Below are 17,983 nucleotides of genomic sequence, written 5' to 3'. Positions count from 1 at the left end.
AGCGGCGTGGGCGACTCAGACCAGCTAGGTGAGATCGGCACGGCACGCGGCGGTCAAGAGGCTGGAGCGGTGGCGGTGCGGGCGACTCAGAGCAGCTGGGCGAGATCGGCAGACGGGCGACTCAGAGTTGCTGATGTTCAGGAGCCTTGTGCTCAGCCTTCTTTTTCTGACCTGCGGAGGTCCCAATCCGAGCGACCTCTAGTATTCCTCTCCCACCTGGGAGTCGACATCAATCCTCACGGAGGCCCGTATTGTCGCAGCATACGTCTTGAGATCCAAGGCATGCACTCCCTCGCAGTCCGCTCCTCGGGCCCTGGATAAATCTCTCGATCCTTGCTGCCTCGGTGGCTACTATTTCAGGAGCAAAGCGAGACAGCTTATCGAATTCTTGCTCTTATTCCTCCACCGACATAACCCCTTCCTCAAGTTCAAGAATTCTGCCTGTTTCTTGTATTGGGTGTTGGCTGAAAAGTACTTCTCATAAAAGCGTTCCTTGAACTACTCCCAGGTTGCAAATTCACCACCAGTATCAATCATCTTTTCAGCTGAACGCCACAGATTTTCGCATTACTAGTCAACATGAAGACTGCGCATTGAAGCTTGTGCTCTTCTGGATAACTCATAAAATGGAATATTGTGTCAATAGATGACAGCCACATCTCTGCGTTGATGAGGTGCCCCAACAATCCATCAAAGTGGCGAGGGTCATACTTCCGGAAATCCCTCAGATGTTTAGCCTCAAGAGACAGGCCCTACATATCTTTATCCTACGGTCGGGTCTGTCGTAACGGCTCGGGTGGCACGGTTCCTCCTGAGCCTGGGTCTGGGCAGGCTGTCCTGCCATCGTGCTACGGATTAGTTCCTGCAGCTTTCCTATTAGAGCAGATGCAACAGCTTCACTAATTCTTGCTTCCATCGCCTTTTCATCAACTTGAGTCACAAATGGAATTGGAGCTGTCGAACCAATCTGCCTACTCTCAGCTCTCTCTGCTTGCATTTCTTCTCTAACTGTCTTTCTTGTTCTAGTTTAGGTGCCATATCCTGTCATAAATTTCGTACGTTAACTAACTATTTCTAGGTCTTTCTCAGACATCATGCATTTAAAACATTACATCACTAATCTCATATATGCATTGAAACTTTCATTAGTAGAACATACCTGGCAATGACGAAGGATCCGTTACTGGGCCACACGGACTATCTAGACTTACATAGTAAGTCAGTCTACAGAACACAAAACATAGGCTCTGATACCAATTGTAACGACCTGACCCCCAAGGACTTAAGTTAGGCCGTTATTAAAATATATGCATGCATGGAACGTAAAACGACACTCCTTTATGATTAAATAAATGCTAAATAGATCAAGGGAGTTCAAAAGTTCTTTATTAAATGCAAATGTTAAAACACTAATAGGGTACCCATAAATCGTAAAGGTTAATAAACACATACGAAAAACAATTCTTAATAATAAATTTCAAACATCAAAACTAAACATTAGAAGAAGCATGAAAAGAATTCTAAATCTCATAATGCGAAAGCGTAAAAACTACTCCCTGTGGCTCGATCACGAATTCTGCTTGTCCATCGCTGGTGCATCTCTACCCTTACCTAAAACAACAATAAGAGAAAGAATGAGTATAAAATACTCAGTCAGTAACCCCACTACTGGGGTCAGGCTAGGCATCTATGTTCTCTAGATACCCACCTCTGGAACATATACACATGAAACATGAAGGAGACTGAGTCCTATTCTACTGTAGTTAAGTATGCCCACTACCTTTGATGAATCCCAAAGGAGACACAAACTGGTGAATCCCGAAGGAGACACAAACTGGGGAATCCCGAAGGAAACACAAACTGGTGAACCCTGAAGGACACACAAACTGGTGAATCCCGAAGGACACACAAACTGGTGAATCCCGAAGGACACAAAAACTGGTGAATCATGAAGGAGACACAAACTGGTGAATCATGAAGGAGACACAAACTAGTGAATCTCGAAGGAGACACAAACTGGTGAATCTCGAAGGAGACACAAACTGGTGAATCCCGAAGGAAACACAAACGGGTGAATCCCGAAGGAAACACAAACTGGTGAATCCCGAAGGAAATACAAAATCTAATGGGCATCTAACTAATCAGTAAGGACATTCGTACAGTCTCAACATCAAAATCATCATCGTACGAATCCATGACATACATGTAATCCTCAATACCATGACTCTACCACATACACATATACCTCAACAACATGGTTCTACAACATACATGTATACCTTAACATAATAGTTCTACAACATGCATGTATACCTCAACATCATCAGATCAGATACAATCATTTGGAAACACATACCATCTCATACTAGCATTCAAGTGTCTATGTGCAAATTTAAATAATTCAGATCTCGTGTCAGAACATACTTTGATTCAGATCATACTATAAATTTATCATGCTAACATTTTGCCATAACATACATTTATCATGCTAGCATACAACTAAAGCTTGGCCCGTGGGCAGTTCCAGTAGTAAGATTACTTACCTTAATTGAAAATCCACAGATAAAATCAGACAACTAAACGTTGACAGCGGTTTGAAGTAACGACCCTAACATACGAATACAACCATTAAATTTCAGTCCAACAATAATTGTGAAACCTCAGATTCAAATCCAAAATACCCAAAGAACTTGATCAACAACCACTCCCAAGATTTCGATTCCAAAATCTCGTTCTAACAGATTTTAAATCCCAATGGACGACGACTTGGAACCTTAAAGATACAAGGGTTAAGTCAAACTTTAATTCAGTAATCAAAGCGTGCCCACAAACAAACAACAAGGACCATAACTCTTACAAAAACTCTTACCGAACCATCTCGAATCCGCTGGACAACCGCTTCTGTAATTTCCCAAGCTCAAATCTAAAATCAAAATAATGCGACTAATTTAATCTTTATTCCAACTTAGTGGGCATCCAAAAATCCTTCAAAAAACCCAACAACAAAATAGATCTTACCAAAATCTAAGAGTCCGATGAAGACCCACGCAATAGAAGATAGGCAGCCGGCGATGGACGGTGGAGTAAACTGGCTGGAGGCAGCAGCGACTCAAGATGCTGGGAGACAGTGCGGCACGCGGCGGCGGCATGGGCGACTCAGACCAGCTCGGCGAGATCGGCGCGACATGCGGCAGTCAAGAGGTTGAAGCGGCGGCGGCGCGGGCGACTCAGATCAGCTGGTCGAGATCGACACGCGGAGGGGCGAATGTGTGGTTGGCAGGGATCACACGACTGGGCTTAGCTCATGCGGTCTACAGCCTTCGACGACTGGTGGAGGCAGTTTGAACCGATGGTCTTTGACGACTCAGACTGACAGCAGCGAAACGCTCGTGGCTAAAAGCTGCGAGCTGAAGGGCACGTGAACGATAGGAAAAAAATATGGGGGAAAGGGGTTTCGGGTAGGGGCATGAGGAAGGATGAGAGAGGGGAGGTTTTGTTTTATAATAATAATAAAATAATTATAATAATTATAATAACTAAAAAGGAAATAGATAATTATATTTAAATCATTTCCTTATTCCACTTTATACTATTTAATTCCTTTCATTTTCAAAAGAAAATTAATTCTTGCCATTAATTTTAAAATTTAATTTCAAAATTGAATAATTTTCACGCCAACACTTAAATTCTCGCACTTATACTTGAAGTCAAAAATTCCAAAAATGCCTCCAACTAATGACAATTACTGAAATTTCAAATAATAAAGTTACTGAAATTACATTATTACTAAAGAAAAATGTGCGGGGTGTTACAAGCCGTGTTTTTTGGAAGTAAACTAAACCCTAGGTTATAAAATACTTAGTGGGAGGAGGAGGCGTATCAGATATGTCTATGATTCCACTCACGTTTCTCTCTGTATGTTCACACCGTGAGATTCATGTTTGGCCTTGAGTTTCCTCAGGATGCATCCCCTTAAGGATGGTGTTTGCATGAGTCAATATGAAGGTGGACAGAGAGAGTATTTATAGTAAGTGGGTGAAGGGTGTGTGTTAACATGTCCTATGGTCTCTGTCATTGGTTCACACCGTGAGATCATTCTGTACGCCCTCGTGTCGCCTTCGGAGTGGCCCCCTTCGGATGGGTTTTGTGCAATTGGTCAATATCAAGGTGAACTCCACAAATGGATAGGGTCGCTTTAGATTTTGTCCCAATCGGATTTTTTCCCTTAGGATTGGCCTTTTGGGACAGACCTCTAGGGCTTAAAATGGCAGGTCACACTTACGGGAGATTGTTAAGTAAGTTAATGATCTCTTGGCCAAATCAATGATGCCTAGTCGTTATAGGAGCAAGAGTTGTTCTGGTATTAATGACTGGTTGAGATCTTCTAAATTCAGAGGAGGGATAACTGACCTCCCTTTGGCGGCTTTTGTCCTAAACTTTTGAAACGTCATCGTGAAACTAGATGTCACACGGGGTTCATGTTAGTTTTGCTAAAACCTTATTGGATGTTGTTTTGTTTTACAACGGGTATTTTCTTAAACCTAACGTAGGTCAATGTGTTTTTCTTTTCAACAACTCGTTAGTATTTCCGTTTAAAGCTTTTAAAAATGACCGATTTATTACAGTGGAAAGAATCGTGTGAAATGAATTTTGTGGCAAACGACCTCCATCCCAGTACTCTCCAAAAGAGGAGACAATACAGTAAATATGATTTATTGGTCTTGGAGACATGTCTGATAGAGAATGATGATTCTGCCTAGATCCTTGATTCAGGTGCTACCAATCTTGTCAGTTCCTCTTACCAAGGATTTAGTTCCTTGCAAACGTTGCCATAGGGAGAGATGACTCTTCGAGTCGGTAATAGTGAGGTTGTTTCAGTTGTTGATGTAGGTAGGCTAAATTTATTTGTTGACAAGAAACGTTATCTGTTAGTGGATAATGTTTTTGTAGTTCCTCATATTAAGAGGAACTTAATGTCGGTTTCTTGTCTCATTGAACAAGGCTATACCGTCTCATTTTTTTAGAATAAAGTGTTTATTTTCAAGACTTGAATGGAGATTGGTTATGATTCAATGGAAAATAACTTATATGTACTAACGTTTTTAGTCATAAAAGCCTTGTTTAACACTGAAATATTCCGTACGACGACAACAGCTAAAAGACCAAAGGTTTCTCCAAAGGAAAACGCCCATCTTTTTCATCTAAGGTTAAGTCACATCAACCTCAATAGGATTGAGAAGTTCATGAAAAGTGGGCTTCTAAAGAGTTTAGAAGAAAACTCCTTGTCGGTATGTGAATGATGCCTTGAAGGCAAGATGACCAAATGACCTTTTACTACAAAAGTTTACAGAGCCAAGGAAGCCTTGGAACTTGTACATTCAGACCTCTGTGGTCTGATGAATGTTAGAGCCCGATGTGGGTATGAATATTTCATCTCTTTCATAGATGATTATTCAATATTTGGGTATCTCTTCCTAATGCAACGTAAGTCTGAAGCTCTTGACAAGTTCAAGGAGTATAAGGCTGAAGTTGAAAACTTGTTAGGTAAGAAGATAAAACATTACGATCTGATCGTGGTGGAGAGTATATGGACCTCCAATTCTAGAACTATATGATAGAACATGGGATTGCATCCCAATTCTCGGCCCCAGGTACAACTTAGCAAAATTGTGTATCAGAAAGGAGAAACAGGACGTTGTTAGACATGGTTCGGTCTATAATGAGTTATACTCATCTTCCAGACTCGTTTTGGGGTTATGCAGTGCAGACTGCATGTTATATCCTGAACAACATTCCCTCGAAAAGTGTTTCTTAAACATCTTTTGAGTTATGGAGAGGCCATAAAGGTAGTTTACGCCACTTCAGGATTTAGTGTTGTCCGACACATGTGCTAGCAACTAACCCAAAGAAGTTGGAACCGCGTTCGAAGGTTTGCCTCTTTATGGGCTACCCCAAGGAAATGAGAGGATGATACTTCTATGATCCAAGTGAGAACAAAGTGTTTGTTTCCACTAATGTTATCTTCTTGGAAGAAGATCACATGAGGGATCATAAGCAATGAAGTAAGCTCGTTTTACATGAGATCTCTAGTGCGACTGAGACTGCTGAGGGTTCAACAACAGTTGTTGAACAGGCCGACAGATCAACAAGAGTTGTTGAGGTCAGGATGTCTAGTCAACCAGCTCAAGAGTTGAGACTGCCTCGACGTAGTGGGAGGGTTATGAACCCACCGGATGGCTACATGGGTTTGATTGAAGCCCGAAACGTCATTACAAATTATGAGGTCGAGGATCTGTTGTCTTTTAAGAAAGCAATAGAGGATGTTGACAAAGATGAATGGGTTAAAGCCATGAACCAGAAAATGGAGTCTATGTACTTCAATAACGTCTGGGAGCTTGTTGATCCACATGATGGGGTCAAACCTATTGGATGCAAGTGGATCTATAAGCAAAAGAGAGGTGTAGATGGAAAAGTGCAAACCTTTAAGGCTAGACTCGTGGCAAAGGGTTATACCCAGGTTGAGGGAGTTAACTATGAGGAAACTTTCTCACCTGTTGTTATGCTTAAGTATATCCGTATTCTTCTGTCCATAGCCACATTTTATGAATATGAAATATGGCAAATAGACGTCAAGACTGCCTTTCTTAATGGTGATCTTGAGGAGACCATCTATATGACTCAATCAGAGGGGTTCATAGTTCTAAATCAAGAGCAAAGAGTTTGCAAGCGTAATAGGTCCATTTATGGGCTGAAACAAGCATATCGATCTTGGAAATCAGATTTGACACTGCTGTCAAGTCGTATGGCTTTGACCAGAACGTTGATGAGCCTTGTGTTTACAAGAAGATCATCAACAGCTCAGTAGCTTTCCTGGTACTGTATGTAGATGATATCTTACTCATTGGGAATGATGTAGGATATTTAACTGACATTAAGAGTTGGCTAGTTGCCCAAATCCAAATGAAAGATTTGGGAGAGGCACAGTATGTTCTCGGGATCCATATCATTGGGGATCGCAAGAACAAATGGTTAGCCCTGTCTCATGTCCTAAGACATCTGAAGAAGTTGAGGAGATGAGACAGATTCCCTATGCTTCTGCTGTAGGAATCTTAATGTATGCAATGTTATGTACTCGACCTGACATTTGCTGTGCAGTGGGGATTGTCAGTCGATATCAGTCCAATCCAGGATTTTATCATTGGATGGCGGTCAAGACGGTTCTCAAGTATCTTCGGAGGACGAGGGATTACATGCTTGTGTATGGAGATAATGATCTAATCCTTACAGGATACACGAACTCTGACTTTCAGACTGATCGAGATTCTCGCAAATCAACATCGGGGTCAGTGTTTACTCTGAATGGAGAGGATGTAGTTTGGCGAAGCATCAAGCAAGAAATCATTGTGGACTCTATTATGGAAGCCGAATACATAGCGACTTGTGAAGCAGCTAAAGAGGTTGTTTGTCTGAGGTAGTTCCTTACAGATTTGGACATTATTCCAAATATCGATTTGCCTATCACTCTTTATTGTGATAACAGCGGGGCTGTGGCAAATTCGAAGGAGCCTCGGAGTCATCGTCGAGGTAAGCACATAGAATGGAAATATCACTTGATCAGAGAGATTGTGCATCACGGTGATGTGATAGTCCAGCAGATCGCATCGGAGCACAACGTTGCTAATCCCTTTACAAAGACCCTTACGGCTAAAGTGTTCGAAGGTCACCTAGAGAGTCTGGATCTGTGGGACATGCGGCATCTTGTCTAGGGCAAGTGGGAGATGATACTGGGGTATGCCCTAGTTTATTATATATTGTATATTTTTATATTGTATTGTACATTAGTCTCCCTAGTCATTAGGACAAGTGAGAGATTGTTGGGATTGGTGTCCTAATTCTCCTGGAGTATCGTTGTTTTGTAAAGGTACACATTGTTCAATGAATAAAATAAGTGTTATTTAATTTTGGCATTTACTCATATCCAATAAACAAAGATCCTTGGTTATCTTATGTGAACTTAAACATGTATATGTGATATACAAGTGGATCATGCCTTAAGTGATAACCCAAATCGATCTGTAGTATAAGGATTAAGGTGGGATACCTGATCCTGGTGACACTACGGATACGACTCGCATTGTAGAGGTTTACAAGTGTTGTAAACTACTACAGATGGTAGATCCTGACCATTCGTGTGGAGATGTGGAGTAGGGGTGTCCTGTACAAAGAGTTTGTATAAGACCTGGACCACGAGATGACTAGACTTTGTATATAATGTCGTTGATACTAGAGACATGCATCTCACCTAAACGATCATAGATGACACGACCTCAATCCTGAGTGTTTTGTGAACTTCTACCTTTGAGGGTGGTCCTTGATTAGCCAACTCAACATGCCTACATTTTTGGGGACTTGTCTGATTTGGGAGCTGGGAACTCAATCCACAAGATGGAATTCAATTCTTTCCCAAAGTAGGGATAAGTAGAGAGATTGCTCCCTTAAGGGCTGATTCTAGGGCTTGAACATAGTGGTCACAGCTTCTCTTTGGAAGAGAAGACTCAGGCATAGTAGAATTATAACTTATGTTCATTAGAGAGATCAGTGATACTTAAGGAGACAGATGTAACTATAGGGGTGTTGGAAGGAGAATGAGGGACGGATTTGTGCACGCAATCATGCGTTAGATATGGTTTAAGCTATGCGTTTACGCCCATGCGTCTGAGGTCATGCGTCGAAATGAAAATGCGTTAATCTAGTATGCAATGACCACGCGTTTTTATCACAAGTTTTCTTATGCTCGCGCCAAGTATAACGCAAACGCAAGCTTCTCGGGTAATCCGAGGTCGAACACAGGGACTTGTCACTTAATAATGCTTGTGAAGCAATGCGTTTAAGGCGATGAATAAAAATAAAACGAAGAAAGTTTAATGGATTTACACAATACTTCTACTCCTAACTAAACAGATTGAGCAATAGAAGACTTGCGATGAGAATAGGTAGATACACAACAACCATTAATGCATAGTAATGTTTATTATCTTAAATCGCTCGAGTAATCCCAACTTGTCATACTAATGCATCGCACACCTCTCGGTGGTCAGCCGCACGACTATATGTAACAACCAAAATTTGTACGCATACACTATAGGAAATTAAATGTCAAATGTTAAGCAGGACGAAATTTTATTTAAAGAGATGGTAAATGTAATACCCTAACCCTAATTTAGAAAGCAGGAAAACAAATAAAATATATAATTAAGAATGAAAAATATATAAACTTAATAGGAAAATCGGGTGGAAATTTAGAATTGAAAAAAATAAGAAATTTATTAATTATCCAAAAATAATGAATACGGGGGCAGAATCAGGGAGAATTAATTAGAAGTTGGACGCTAGCTAATTCAGGAGACAAAGGGCAGTAGATGACTTTTTGTTTAGGCACTGCTCATTGGAAGAATTGGAGGTGAATTAATTGCCCATATACTCTTAAAATTTGAAAGTGTTAAAAAGGGGAAGTGGAATCCACAAGCAGTGAAGGCAACCCACGCGTGAAAACGAGCGAGATTGGAGAGAAAATTGGAGAGAGCTAGAGTAGAGAGAGCGAGATTCTCAGCGAGATAGTGGGAGAGAGCGGGAGCGAGAGCGAGAGCAGGAGCGAGACTCACAAGTGCCAAACCAGTGAGAAAGCTAGAGAGAGTGAGATTCTGAGAACAGAAAGAGCGAGATTTGGACAGAAGCGTGGATTATGCATTGAATTTGGCCATGATCTTATAGATTATACATGGAGTACCCTAAAATTGAATACAAACAAAGGTTGAAGACGTAAGGGCAAACGTTAGCCAAAATTAGGTGTCTTATTAAGAGAAATTCCTAAACCTAAGTAATTTTAAAGAAGCCATTTGTAGGATGAGTTGTCACACAGAGAAGAGTTGGAAACGTGTAACAACCCTAATTTGTACGCATATACTACAGGAAATTAAATGCCAAATGTTAAGCAGGACGAAATTTTATTTAAAGGGGTGGTAAATGTAATACCCTAAACTTAATTTAGAAAGCAGAAAAACAAATAAAATATATAATTAAGAATAAAAAATATATAAACTTAATAGGAAAATCGGGTGGAAATTTAGAATTGAAAAAAATAAGAAATTTATTAATTATCCAAAAATAATGAATACGGGGGCAGAATCAGGGAGAATTAATTAGAAGTTGGACGCTAGCTAATTCAGGAGACAAAGGGCAGTAGATGACTTTTTGTTTAGGCACTGCTCATTGGAAGAATTGGAGGTGAATTAATTGCCCATATACTCTTAAAATTTGAAAGTGTTAAAAAGGGGAAGTGGAATCCACAAGCAGTGAAGGCAACCCACGCGTGAAAACGAGCGAGATTGGAGAGAAAATTGGAGAGAGCTAGAGTAGAGAGAGCGAGATTCTCAGCGAGATAGTGGGAGAGAGCGGGAGCGAGAGCGAGAGCAGGAGCGAGACTCACAAGTGCCAAACCAGTGAGAAAGCTAGAGAGAGTGAGATTCTGAGAACAGAAAGAGCGAGATTTGGACAGAAGCGTGGATTATGCATTGAATTTGGCCATGATCTTATAGATTATACATGGAGTACCCTAAAATTGAATACAAACAAAGGTTGAAGACGTAAGGGCAAACGTTAGCCAGCCAAATTAGGTGTCTTATTAAGAGAAATTCCTAAACCTAAGTAATTTTAAAGAAGCCATTTGTAGGATGAGTTGTCACACAGAGAAGAGTTGGAAACGTGTAACAACCCTAATTTGTACGCATATACTACAGGAAATTAAATGCCAAATGTTAAGCAGGACGAAATTTTATTTAAAGGGGTGGTAAATGTAATACCCTAAACTTAATTTAGAAAGCAGAAAAACAAATAAAATATATAATTAAGAATAAAAAATATATAAACTTAATAGGAAAATCGGGTGGAAATTTAGAATTAGAAAAAATAAGAAATTTATTAATTATCCAAAAATAATGAATACGGGGGCAGAATCAGGGAGAATTAATTAGAAGTTGGACGCTAGCTAATTCAGGAGACAAAGGGCAGTAGATGACTTTTTGTTTAGGCACTGCTCATTGGAAGAATTGGAGGTGAATTAATTGCCCATATACTCTTAAAATTTGAAAGTGTTAAAAAGGGGAAGTGGAATCCACAAGCAGTGAAGGCAACCCACGCGTGAAAACGAGCGAGATTGGAGAGAAAATTGGAGAGAGCTAGAGTAGAGAGAGCGAGATTCTCAGCGAGATAGTGGGAGAGAGCGGGAGCGAGAGCGAGAGCAGGAGCGAGACTCACAAGTGCCAAACCAGTGAGAAAGCTAGAGAGAGTGAGATTCTGAGAACAGAAAGAGCGAGATTTGGACAGAAGCGTGGATTATGCATTGAATTTGGCCATGATCTTATAGATTATACATGGAGTACCCTAAAATTGAATACAAACAAAGGTTGAAGACGTAAGGGCAAACGTTAGCCAAAATTAGGTGTCTTATTAAGAGAAATTCCTAAACCTAAGTAATTTTAAAGAAGCCATTTGTAGGATGAGTTGTCACACAGAGAAGAGTTGGAAACGTGTAACAACCCTAATTTGTACGCATATACTACAGGAAATTAAATGCCAAATGTTAAGCAGGACGAAATTTTATTTAAAGGGGTGGTAAATGTAATACCCTAAACTTAATTTAGAAAGCAGAAAAACAAATAAAATATATAATTAAGAATAAAAAATATATAAACTTAATAGGAAAATCGGGTGGAAATTTAGAATTAGAAAAAATAAGAAATTTATTAATTATCCAAAAATAATGAATACGTGGGCAGAATCAGGGAGGATTAATTAGAAGTTGGACGCTAGCTAATTCAGGAGACAAAGGATAGTAGATGACTTTTTGTTTGGGCACTACTCATTGGAAGAATTGGAGGTGAATTAATTGCCCATATACTCTTAAAATTTGAAAGAGTTAAAAAGGAGAAGTGGAATCCACAAGCAGTGAAGGAAACCCACGCGTGAAAACTAGCGAGATTGGAGAGAAAATTAGAGAGAGCGAGAGTGGAGAGAAAATTGGAGAGAGCAAGATTCTCAGCGAGAGAATGGGAGAGTGGGAGAAAGCGAGAGCAGGAGCGAGAGCGGGAGCGAGAGTGGAGAGAAAATTGGAGAGAGCGAGATTCTCAGCGAGATAGTGGGAGAAAGCGAGAGCGGGAGCGAGAGCAAGAGAGAGAGCGGGAGCGAGAGTGAGAGTCACGAGAGCCAAACCAGCGAGAAAGTTGGAGAGAGCGAGATTCTGAGAACAGAAAGATCTAGATTTAGACAGAAGCGGGATTATGCGTTGAATTTGGCCACGATCTTATAGATTATACATGGAGAACCCTAAAATTGAATACAAACAAAGGTTGAAGACGTAAGGGTAAATGTTAGCCAAAATTAGGTGTCTTATTAAGAAAAATTCTTAAACCTAAGTAATTTTAAAGAAGATATTTGTAGGATGAGTTGTCACACTGAGAAGAGCTGAAAACCACTATAAATAGGACCCTTTGCCTGAAGATTTAACCCATTCTCAAACAAATCTCAATAACAAAGTATCGTATGAAAGAGTAAGCGTGAGTGAGGAAGTTCTGTGAGGTTAGAAGAAATAAAGCTCGGGTGAGGTGCTGCCCAAATTTCCTTCTAGTTTAAGAGGGAAAGCTCTACTGATCAAACCATAAGGAATAATAAGGAATAATTAGGATCGTAGTCAAGGTAAGTAGTTTATCTCACCCTCTCTTTAAGTTTTTCATGGTAGTGTACCTTTAATATGTTGCATAATTATGTGATTGTTATGTTGCATTAAATGTTTAAAATATGTTTGTCGACAAGGGACCTCATGCATTATGTTTGTTCATAAGATTAAATTTTAATTAGATAAAGGTTATGCTTCTAGGGCTAGCAGGTCATGTATGGTTGCACCTCTCTAGACCCAATTCTATGTCAAGATTATTCTACGGCTAGTAGGGCATGTATGGTTGCATCCCTCTAGACCCAATTCTATGTTAAGATTATTTTAGGGCTAGCAGGGCATGTATGGTTGCACCCCTCTAGACCCAATTCTATGCAAGATTATTCTAGGGTTAGTAGGGCATGTATGGTTGCACCCCTCTAGACCCACTTCTATGTCACGTTTATGCTAGAGACTAACAGGGTATGTATGGTTGCACCCCTCTAGACTCACTTCTATGCTAGGGACTAACAGGGTATGTATGGTTGCACCCCTCTAGTCCAATCCTACGTTTATGTTAATGGTTGATGTTGGATGCGAATCTGGCCCTACTGACTGCATAACCCGCTAATCATCAGATGGGTTAGTTTTTGCCCTTCCTATCAGGGCGGAGAAATTTATGTTAGAAGCATAACCGACCACCATATGTTATTATATGTTTTTGGTCCCAATCATATGTTTTCAGAACATGTTGCATGTGATTGTGCATTTGGTCACTACCCTATGTGAGAACTACTTACTGGATATATTATATACTCATCCTATTTTTACAGACTTTGTAGGTAAGGACACAGCGTAAGTGGTAGAACTGGACGTCACTCAAATGGCCAACCATCAAACTCACTATTATAGGCATATGCATTTTTGTATCACTACGCTAATATTTTATGGATCCTGGTGTTTTGTAAAATAAACATTTTATATAGTTTTCTACCTAATTAATAAAATCTTAGATATGTTCTTTTGAGATTTTTGCCAAAACTCATCTCATGATAGAAAAGTCTAAGTATGCATGTCGTAGCGGTCGGACCATAATATATAAGGATCCGGTCGTTACAGGTTGGTATCAGAACATTTGAGCCAAGTAGGCTCTACCAATTAGAAGAGTCATAGTGTTTGATGGTTCGGCTTGTTAAGTGATGCCCACGGTTCTGCCAAATACGCTGGTAAGTGAAATTTTCAAACAAGTAATTTAGTAAATAATTTAGTAAACATAAGGTATGAGTTAAATAAAAAATAAATAAAATAATTAAAATTAGATCGCTTCTTTATTATGAAAATAAAATGTGTGTACCAGATGCCACCACAAAGGGCTCCAACACGACGAGGCAGACCTCGAAGTGAATCCACAAGGGATCAAAATCAAGGACATGGACAAACGCCTTACTTGTTACTTACACCAGAGGCGCTACAAATACTAATACAAAATATGAGTAATGGAAACACAACCTCGTCCACCACACCAATAACCAACGATACAAAAGACTCGAAGATCATTCAAGAATTCAGGAAGTTCAATCCTTCAACATTTGATAGATCATCTGTGGATCCAATTATAGCAGAGAATTGGATAACAGAAATAGAAACTAGGCTGGACCGTAAGGGTAGAGCTGATCCCACAAATTATGCTAAGCCATCCCGTTCCTTTCTTTGCAGGGTCATGGTTGAGGTTTTCAATGATATACCTTCAGCTGCTGAGAAGTTTGGTGGCGTTTTTTTAGCTATGCATTACACACCTCATGTGGATCTAGCTTTCAACAGTGTAGAACACATTATGAGAGATGTTGAAGGGGGCTGGTTGCTCCATTATATGCATGCTAATAGAGCAAGTATGTTTCTCATTGTGGTTCACCTTCATATTTTCCGTGGTCTATATCATACGAGTTATAGCAGTCCTAGGGAATTTGTTCGGTCCGCTGCTGTCTCTGACCGACTGCATTAGCACTTGTTGAATTGGTTGGGAAGCGGAAGAACTACTGAAGCTACGTGAAACCATCACAATCGCCATATGAACATCCCAGAAGAACAGAGAGTAAATTGTGCCACCTTCATGTTAAGAGGCGATGCAAAGTTCTGGTGGGAATCCACACAAAGAACAATCAAAGGTACAGTCTCATGGCAGCAATTCAATTAGGCTTTTTACAACAAGTATTTCCCTTTAACAGTAAGATATCAAAAAGAAGTGGAATTTCTTAATCTTCGTCAAGAGAACATGTCGGTGGCAGAGTATGAACGGAAATTTGATCGATTGTCCCACTTTGTCCATCGACTAGTGGACACAGAAGAGAAGAAGGTGGAAAGGTTTATTTGGGGATTAAGAGAAGACATTCGAGGCATTGTTACTGCTTTCCGACACAAAGTGTGAAACCCGGATCTCCATTTTCCTACTTAAGTAAGTGATTAAAGGGTTAATTAGGAGGAAGTTAAATCCTATGTTATGTAAATAATCTAATAATTTTACAATTTTCATAATAACTGTAATAATTGTCACCTTCGTTAGATCAACAATTAGTAAGAATGAATGTAAACTATAATGGTTAGGTATTATAGTTACGATAACCATATTTGATCCTGGAGTACGAGTAGAAAGGACCCTAAAAGAATAAAAATAAGAGAAAACCTTGAAGACTTAAATCCTGAATAGTGAAGAAAGGATTGAAGAATTGAGGAAAATATAGAAAATTATTTGGGAAAATTTCGTGTGGAAGTTGCACGGAGATAAACCGTATTCATAGTAGCTAACGAGATTGGAAAGAATGAGAGTGGAGAGAGAAACACCAGCGAGAGTGGAGGCAGCAAGAGAATGGGAGAGATCGAGATTGATTTGAGCGAGAGAATGAGAAAGAGCGAGTTTGGCTAAGCGAGAGACTGGGAGAGAGTGATGTTGGAGAGAAAGGATGGAGAGAAAGAATGAGAGAGCGACGTTGGCGAGATTGGAAAGAGCGATGCTGGCTAGATTGAAGAGAGAGATATCCTTAGCGAGAGTGGAGAAAGCGGGAGTTTGAGCGAGATAGTTGGAGAGAGCGAGAGTGGAGAAAGGGAGAGTTTGAGCGAGAAAGTTGGAGAGAGCGAGATTGTGAGCAAGAAAGTGGGAGAGAGCGAGAGTGGAAAGAGCGAGACCAGGAGAATGTGGGAGAGAGTGAGAGCAAAGCGAGCGAGAGTAGCCTGAACGCCTCATTCGAACGTCACGCCCACGTGATCGAAGGAAACCGCCTGCGCATGGAACGGTCGGGCATTTATGTGTTGAATTTGGCCACGATCTTATAGATTATGCATTGAAAACCCTAAATTGAATACAAAAAAAGCTTGAAGACGTAAGGGCAAACGTCAATTAAAATCTAGGTGTCCGATTAAGAGAAATTCTTAAACCCTAAGAAACTGTGTTGGATGCGTTTGAAAAGAACACATTGAACCAAGGTGAAGTCAGCTTATGTTGAAAAAGGGAGGATTAAATATTTGGCCATGCAGCTAAGTAGGTGGTGTCAACACCATAGAAGGTTTGGACGCCTATAAATAGAGCCTTTGGAATTTCATTTTCAAATCACAAATCATAAAATTCGTAAAAAGAGGGGGAGAGTAGAATGCATTGGACAGTGAGGGTGAAGGAGAATGCATCAACTTGAGATGAGGAGATATCCCAATCTACTTGAGCGTTTGATGTAATTCCAAAGCCATCTGAAAGATAAGAGAGTTAGTTTTCATGGTAAGGCTGCCGGAGAAGAAGCTCTAAGGAATTGGGCTGGAGAATGAGAAAAAGACAGAGGGGTCGAGTTATCGGGTAAGCTGGGCCAGTCTTGATGTTTGGATGATTCCGGCTATATCATGAAGCTTTATCGGCTAATATTTTTTGGTAAGCTTCTTGAGACATTGTAGAATAGTTTTGTAGAAGAAAGTATCTCAAAATAAGGTTTGGAACTATGAGTAATCTAAGCTGTAAGTTGGATCTGGATTCTAGGGGTAAAAAGGGAGCCCGAGGTAGAAAAGGGAACTTAGAAAGGCTCCTAAGCTAATTAAGGTGAGTGTTATAGTTTTGATAGTTAACATATATTGTGAGTGTTATAGCTTTGATCATTAACACATAGCGTGAGTGTTATAGTTTTGATAGTTAACATATGTCGTGAGTGTTATAGCTTTGATAATTAAAACATACTGTGAGTGTTATAGCGTTATAGTTTCGATATATCGTGAATGTTAGGCTGCTTTGATAGTAAATGCATATTATGAGTATTCACTTAGCTTTATACTCTGATATTGGAATATATGCATCTGTAGATGAAAATTCAATGCCTTGGTAATATGATGTTGCCATGATATTGTTTGTGTGTGACTATGGAAACTGCGATTATGCCTGGGATGTGGTTAGCATGCTTAACAAAAGGTGCTTGGCAGGAAAAATTGGTCGGCTTTGGTCGGCGGAAAAATTGGTTGGCTTCGGTCGGCGGGAAATAATAGTCGGTGACGACCAGCGGGAAATATGGTCAAGTACCTAAGCATGACTAGCGGGATAAATAAAATGGTCGATGTGCACATTGGCGGGAATTTGGGTTATAGGAAGGTTTCCATAGATGTTTGTATTGATTGATGATAAAATATGATTGCTATGTGTTGATGTTGGAATACAAATTAGTAGCTGCGTGATTATGCCATTGATTGCACTTAAGTTCAGTGTGAGTGCCAACATGTGCTTGGTTTCCCAAAATGATGATTTTCAAAACGATTTTCATCTTTAAAAGAACCACTCACTAGGCTTAATAGCTCACACTCTTCAAAATATTTTCTTTATCCCCCCCCCAGGTAGTGGAAGATGAGGAGTTCCAGGATGCTGCTAAGGTCAAGGTCTGCCACGTGCCTCAATTACACTTCCGGAGAGTTTTTACAATTTTCGTTGTAAATTTTGTTGTTAAGTCCTTAAGTTGTATAAACGTTATATCACTGTCGTAAATAAAAGATGGGCCTACTTAATCCGTTATAGTTTATCTTCTTGACTTAATTATTCCGCTGTGTATAAGTTATAGTATGGTATCAGAGTTATTCCGTAAGAATCATTAGGCAGTAAGTGTCAGCTCAAGGGTTGATAACTGCTGTAGTCGCATCCCTCTCCCAGGCTAAGAAGGTGGTCTAGGGGCGGGGTGTGACATAAAGAGTATGCCCTTGCCCTCGAATCGGCCTTACTCATGGAAGTAGATCTTGCTGTCAAAACCTCATCTTCTGAACAAG

Source organism: Benincasa hispida, chromosome 12, assembly GCF_027475165.1.
Source record: "Benincasa hispida cultivar pf3 chromosome 12, pf3_genome.v1.1, whole genome shotgun sequence".
Taxonomy (NCBI): Eukaryota; Viridiplantae; Streptophyta; class Magnoliopsida; order Cucurbitales; family Cucurbitaceae; genus Benincasa; species Benincasa hispida.
This window is presented reverse-complemented; position numbering follows the sequence as displayed.